General features: G+C 47.2%; 1 protein-coding gene across 2 annotated transcripts in view; it reads right to left on the reverse strand.

Annotated features, from left to right (window-relative positions):
• The window catches only part of map1aa (microtubule-associated protein 1Aa), a 45,810-nt gene that overhangs the window by 32,846 nt on the left and 5,464 nt on the right, over nt 1-7,500 (reverse strand). Inside the window, exon 1 of one of the 2 annotated variants that reach the window (XM_086224171.1) lies at nt 112-191. The exons of the other annotated variant lie outside the window; for it this stretch is intronic. The gene's annotated coding sequence lies outside the window, so the exon portion shown is untranslated. Of the gene's footprint in view, nt 1-111; nt 192-7,500 lie in introns of those variants that run through there. 2 annotated transcript variants of the gene reach the window in all.

A 7,500-nucleotide genomic window follows, 5' to 3' on the forward strand; every position in this document is an offset into this window, starting at 1 on the left:
TCAAGCCCGCCGCCCGTCATCCTCCCTCATCCCCCGATCTTTTATCTCAATACCACAGTAAACACACGGATCTCAATGTGTGAACGGAGAATTAACAGAGACGCGTCTTACCGTCCTTCGGTGGTCGGGATGGAGTGGAGGGAGGGAGGGAGGGAGGGGCGGGGATGCTGCTGCTGCTGCTGAGCTGCGGATGAGGATGAAGGCAGGAGCGGCCTGCTGCAGCTCGATGCCTTCACTGAGCGGATGGCTTGTGCTGCATTCATGAACCCCTCGGACAATCCTGTTTCCGACGTTAAAACCCACACGCAGCGTTGCCGTGAACCAGGAAAACATGACGATTGACAGGTTTAAGATGACGTGTTTCTTAGAGATGATGATTTTAGTTATACTGAGGTCCTTCTTCCCGCCAACACCACCTTCAGAAAAGAGTGAAACTAAAGAGAAGGTCGAACATCAGATTTTTTTTATGTCTGATCTGGATTTTTTTAATCTTGTTACGTATACCAGATTGAATCCTTGGAGCAAGATGCTGAAACCTTTATTTTGCCATAAAGAAAAGTAATAATTCATGTCTGAGTCTATCAACAGGCCAGCTTAAACCCGCAAATAGTTTGAATTTTGTGCAAATGTATTTTTAGTCAGGATCGGTAGATATGATTTGGAGGTTAATGATACTGTGATTATTCAGAGGAAGGCATGTGGACGGTCTGTTCTGGGAAGGGACTTTTCAAACAGCTGTGACTCAAGCAGCAGCTGCTGGGTGGGACTGAGTCCAACTAAAATAGACCTGAAGCTCCACCAACCGGACCCACGATTACCCATGAATCATAGCAGTGACGAACACAGAGAGAAGCCATTGCCAGCTCCAAGACTCGGATGTCTGAGGGCCTTCAAACGTTAACACAAGTTGTTTTGATATCTCCATGTCTAAGCTGCTGACTTTTTTGACTACACAAAATATAAATGTATTGGATACAGGAACCATGTTTGATTGGTGAGATAAATGTCATTTATTGACGAAGACTCTTCATCCGTCAGGATCATTTCTGATCCTATTCAAGGATATTTTCCATGATGATGGGAGATTCGTCATTCATAGTTCAGAGACGACATTAGAGAAGACTGAAGAAAAACAAGTTTAACCACATGTCCTCTACAGAAGATAGTATTTAGTTTACACTGAAACCAGCTTCATCCAGGTTCAGCGACCAGCTGGTGATTTTCACTCTTCAGTTGTGTATAAGTGGTCATTAACTCTTTGCTCTCCGCTTCTGTAGCAGAAGCAAAATGGTGGATGTTGACTTGCAGCCACACCACTGGGACACAAAGTCCAGCTGTTTTAAAGTTGTATTGTTTTATGGGAACCTCACATCAAGCCAGATCCTTCCTGGTGGCTACACCAAACCCTGGTCCCCTCCCATCTCTTGGAGGGTTCTTAAAAGTTCAGAAAGCTTCCTCCTTCTTCACTGACCGCTGTCACGTATTCATGTTTTCACCAGAAAAATGATTTGTCATGGTGCATCAGTGCAGCTGAATTCTGGCTCACTAAGGACCACAGCAAAGTGGTGAAGGTTCTGGACAGGACACATGAATGGAGGGATGACTTGGGGTCAGGGGTAGACCACACAGGGGCGTGGGTGGGTCGGAAGGAGTATCAGGGAACCTGCGGTGGAGGGAGGGGTCATGTCTTGTCAATATCAGTATCAGGGTCAGGGTTAACCCCCGTGAGGTTGTCTGGGTTGCGTGGATAACAGATGTTGAAATACCAGCTGCAGGTGATCTACCAGAGTGAGGCCTCCATGTTGGTTCACCAGCAGGCCTCTTCAACCACGACCCGCTGCTCTCAGCAGTCTCCACCAGGGCCTTGCCGATGGTGACTATAGAACTTTAATGCCTGCCAGTGAAACTCAAGTACAGCAGTGTTCCGTTGAAGTAGCACGAATGCAGCACCATCTCAGATAGCGATCCTTTAAATGTCAGACAGCTGTTCACCATCCGGCTCGGCTGGCGGCCGGCCGGCCTCACCCTCCAGACGAGCCACCTCTCTCTCCTCTGAATGCCCCTGCTGTCCCCTCCTCAGCTCCTCCTTACATCACTTACAACTCCCTCACACATGCCAGCGCTTGCACGCACACACACACACACACACACACACACACACACAGGCAAATTTGACTCGAAAACTAAAACAACAGCAACAATTTCATTCGAAGCCATAGTTGTTTATTTACTAGAGAATTGTATACATTTACAAAGACCTTAATATATATCAACTGTCCCAAGTCAGACAGCTGCTGTGCTCAAGGTCACATGGTTTTTCAGTGTCTGCAGACGAATGTGTGAGGGAGCAAGTTGTTCTAGTGAGCCGCTCCGCAGCACCGCCAGGTCTGAGTCGGCGCTGTGCGACCATACTCAGCCTCAGATTTCACCAATCTAGATGTCACGACACTGCAACTTCCGTGTCAATCAAACACAGTTTGTTACATCAAGTTTGCTTCCTGTAACCTCTAGGTGGTGCAATAACTTGAATTCAGCGTATACATGTCTACACAGTGTCATTTCTACAAACTCTCATCGTTTTCTCTTTTTTCATTGTTTACACTGTTTATGTGTGTCATGCATCAAAAGGTAGATGACGAGCCCATTTTTTAGAATGTATGAGTCGAAAGTACAGATGTTTGTGCTCACATCCACCCATCCATCAATCCATCCATCATCCATCCATCCATCCATCATCCATCAATCCATCCATCATCCATCAATCCATCCATCAATCCATCAATCCATCCATCATCCATCCATCCATCCATCATCCATCCATCCATCCATCATCCATCAATCCATCCATCATCCATCAATCCATCCATCAATCCATCCATCATCCACCCATCCATCAATCCATCCATCATCCATCCATCCATCCATCATCCATCAATCCATCCATCAATCCATCAATCCATCCATCAATCCATCAATCCATCCATCATCCACCCACCCATCCATCATCCATCCACCCATCCATCAATCCATCCATCATCCATCAATCCATCCATCCATCATCCATCAATTCATCCATCATCCATCAATCCATCCATCATCCACCCACCCATCCATCATCCATCCATACATCCATCAATCCATCCATCAATCCATCCATCCATCCATCAATCCATCCATCATCCATCAATCCATCCATCAATCCATCCATCCATCCATCAATCCATCCATCATCCATCAATCCATCCATCATCCACCCACCCATCCATCAATCCATCAATCCATCCATCCATCATCCATCAATTCATCCATCATCCATCAATCCATCCATCATCCACCCACCCATCCATCATCCATCCATACATCCATCAATCCATCCATCAATCCATCCATCCATCCATCAATCCATCCATCATCCATCAATCCATCCATCATCCACCCACCCATCCATCAATCCATCCATCATCCATCAATCCATCCATCATCCACCCACCCATCCACCCACCCATCCATCATCCATCAATCCATCCATCCATCATCCATCAATTCATCCATCATCCATCAATCCATCCATCATCCACCCACCCATCCATCATCCATCCATACATCCATCAATCCATCCATCAATCCATCCATCCATCCATCAATCCATCCATCATCCATCAATCCATCCATCATCCACCCACCCATCCATCAATCCATCCATCATCCATCAATCCATCCATCATCCACCCACCCATCCACCCACCCATCCATCATCCAACCATCCACCCACCCACCCACCCACCCACCCATCCATCATCCATCTATCCATCATCCAACCATCCATCCATCATCCAACCATCTATCCATCATCCAAACATCTATCCATCATCCAGCCATCCACCCACCCATCCATCATCCATCCAACCATCCACCCACCATCCAACCATCCATCCATCATCCACCCATCCATCTATCCATCATCAACCATCCATCCATCATCCAACCATCCACCCACCCATCCATCATCCATCCATCCATCATCCAACCATCTATCCATCATCCAACCATCCACCCACCCATCCATCGTCCATCCATCTATCATCCAACCATCCACCCACCATCCAACCATCTATCCATCATCCAACCATCCACCCATCCATCCATCAATCCATCCATCATCCATCAATCCATCCATCATCCATCCACCCATCCATCAGTCCATCCATCATCCATCAATCCATCCATCATCCATCAATCCATCCATCATCCATCCATCCATCCATCATCCACCCACCCATCCATCATCCATCAATCCATCCATCATCCATCCACCCATCCATCAGTCCATCCATCATCCATCAATCCATCCATCATCCACCCCCCATCCATCATCCATCCATCATCCATCCACCCATCCATCAGTCCATCCATCATCCATCAATCCATCCATCAATCCATCCATCATCCATCCATCCATCCATCATCCACCCACCCATCCATCATCCATCAATCCATCCATCATCCATCCACCCATCCATCAGTCCATCCATCATCCATCAATCCATCCATCATCCACCCCCCCATCCATCATCCATCCATCCATCCATCCATCATCCATCCATCCATCCATCCATCAATCCATCCATCATCCACCCACCCATCCATCAATCCATCCATCATCCACCCACCCATCCATCAATCCATCCATCATCCATCAATCCATCATCCAACCATCCATCCATCATCCAACCATCCACCCACCCACCCATCCATCCATCCATCCATCATCCAACCATCTATCCATCATCCAAACATCTATCCATCATCCAACCATCCACCCACCCATCCATCATCCATCCAACCATCCACCCACCATCCAACCATCCATCTATCATCCACCCATCCATCTATCCATCATCCAACCATCCATCCATCATCCAACCATCCACCCACCCATCCATCATCCATCCATCCATCATCCAACGATCTATCCATCATCCACCCATCCATCTATCCATCATCCAACCATCCATCCATCATCCAACCATCCACCCACCCACCCATCCATCATCCAACCATCCATCATCCAACCATCCACCCACCCACCCACCCACCATCCAACCATCTTTCCATCATCCAACCATCCACCCACCCACCCACCCACCCATCCATCATCCATCCATCCATCATCCAACCATCCACCCACCCACCCATCATCTATCCATCATCCATCCCTCCATCCATCCATCCATCCATCCACCCACCCATCCTTCCATCTTCCCCCTCTTCTCCTGTTGAGGGTGGTGGGGGTGGAGCCTGTCCCAGCAGCCTTCCCCCTGGACAGGTCACCAGTCCATGGCAGGGCCAACACATAGAGACAGACAACCATTGGCTCTCCCAGCCACGCCTACGGTCAATTTAGAGTCTGGATTAACCTGGTCCCTCTTGATGTCTTTGGACTGTGGAGGAAGCTGGAGTGCGTGCGTGTGTGTGTGTGTGTGTGTGTGTGTGTGTGTATATAATATATATATATATATATATATATATATATATATATATACACATATATATATACATATATATATGTATAATATATTTATATATATTATACATATATATATATGTATAATATATTTATATATATTATACATATATATATATATATGTATAATATATTTATATATATATATTATATATATAGAGAGACAGAGAGAGCAACTAGCAACTCCCTTCTCTGTAGATCATGTGATCATACTGCTGTTGTTTCACTCTTCTTGTCTCCCTGCTAACATTCCTGTACAAGAGGGGGATTTTTAAGTGGATATTATAATACCTGTGTGTGTGTGTGTCCAGTGTGTGTGTGTGTCCAGTGTGTGTATCCAGTGTGTGTGTGTCCAGATGAAAGGCAGCACAGCAGGGATGAGCCCTGACTGCAGAGATGCTGAGGGACAGATCGATACGAGCTGCTGAATTATTAATCGGCACACGTTCTCCACACTGCAGCCAGAACAAGTGTTTTTCCTGCTGGCAAATGTCTATGGCCTGTCGGTGCATTTCAGCTCCTGCATGGCAATGACCCAACATGCATCTTCCTCTCAGATCACCCGGATCAAACCGTATCAGTTTGTTGAGGTGAGCTGCAGGAGAGGCCTGAGGTGGAGCTGTAGAGGTGAGCTGGTCTCAGGCTGGAGTAATCGATACAGAGGCCGATGACTGTAAGCTGAGCACGTGTGGTGTAGGAGACAAGCTGCCCTCTGTTGGCTCCAGCATTGTTACCATGTAAAAGAGAGAACAACATGTGACAGTGAGTGTAGATAGTAATGATTAATGCAGTTGTAACACACAGTCACTGCACTTGCTGACTCAGCATATTACTGCCCACTCTGATGCATATATGAATATTGTTGGCTCTGCCCTTTCCCCTTCTTGGCTCCCTGCTCACCAACATAAGGACGATCTTATACCTCTGTGTGTGTGTGTGTGTGTGTGTGTGTGTGTGTGTGTGTGTGTGTGTGTGTGTGTGTGTGTGTGTGTGTGTGTGTGTGTTCTTGTAATCGCTCCCAGTTTCAGTCCAGGACCCAGACCCCCTCTCTAGGTTTAAGAGCAGACTTAAGACCTCCTTGTTGATCAGGCTTATAGTCAGGACTGCTTAGGCTGGCCCTTAGATCTGCTGCTATAGGCTCAGACTGCTGGAATCTCCCATGATGCACTGGGCTTCTCTCTCCTCCTCCTGTCCTCATATGTGTTCCTAACTCCTCTTCTTCTCCCCTCATCCCAGATCCTGGTGCTGCTGGAGGAGGCTCCAGACCTGAAGAGGCTCCAGCTGCCACCTGTAGCTCCACCTGCTCACGTCCCCGTCTGTCCATCAGTCTCTCCTCCTTTCTCTCTCTTTATCTCTGTCCCTCTCTTTCCTTCTGTCTCTCTGTCTTCCTCCATTCTCTGTCTTTGTCTCTGTGCTGCTCTCCTGCTCTCCCTCCGTCCCCACTGATCCTGGATCTGCTCCACCGTCCTGCCTGGTAAAGGAAGGTTTTCGTCACCACTGTTGCAGGATGTGCTGCTGATGGAGACTTCTTGGGTGGAGGTTCATTGAAGGAGTGGTTCTAGACCTGCTCTACTTGTAAAGAGTCATGAGATAACTTTGGTTGTGATTTGGCGCTATACAAATAAAATGGACTTGACTTGCTACATAGTGAGGACTAAGTATTTAACCAACAGAGTGAGGACATTTTTGGAAAGGTGGGACATGTTAGCCGTTCATCACATCTTCAAAGGGCTGTTTGGGGAGTTTATTACACATGTGTCAGTGAATGAGCTCCACACAGCTACTCTGCCTCTCCACCATCACAGGCTGCTCTCAGTCAGAGAGAGAGAGAGAGGGAGGGAGGGCGAGAGAGAGAGAGAGAGAGAGAGAGAGAGAGAGAGAGAGAGAGAGAGAGAGAGAGAGAGAGAGAGAGAGAGGCTACACCCGCATGAACTCTGTGAGGAATTTCCAGTAGTTTGTTGAATGTATAGAAGAGA

The sequence above is a fragment of the Aulostomus chinensis genome, chromosome 2 (assembly GCF_037954235.1).
Source record: "Aulostomus chinensis isolate RoL2024-O1b breed Wild chromosome 2, RoL_Achi_v1.0, whole genome shotgun sequence".
Classification (NCBI taxonomy): domain Eukaryota; kingdom Metazoa; phylum Chordata; class Actinopteri; order Syngnathiformes; family Aulostomidae; genus Aulostomus; species Aulostomus chinensis.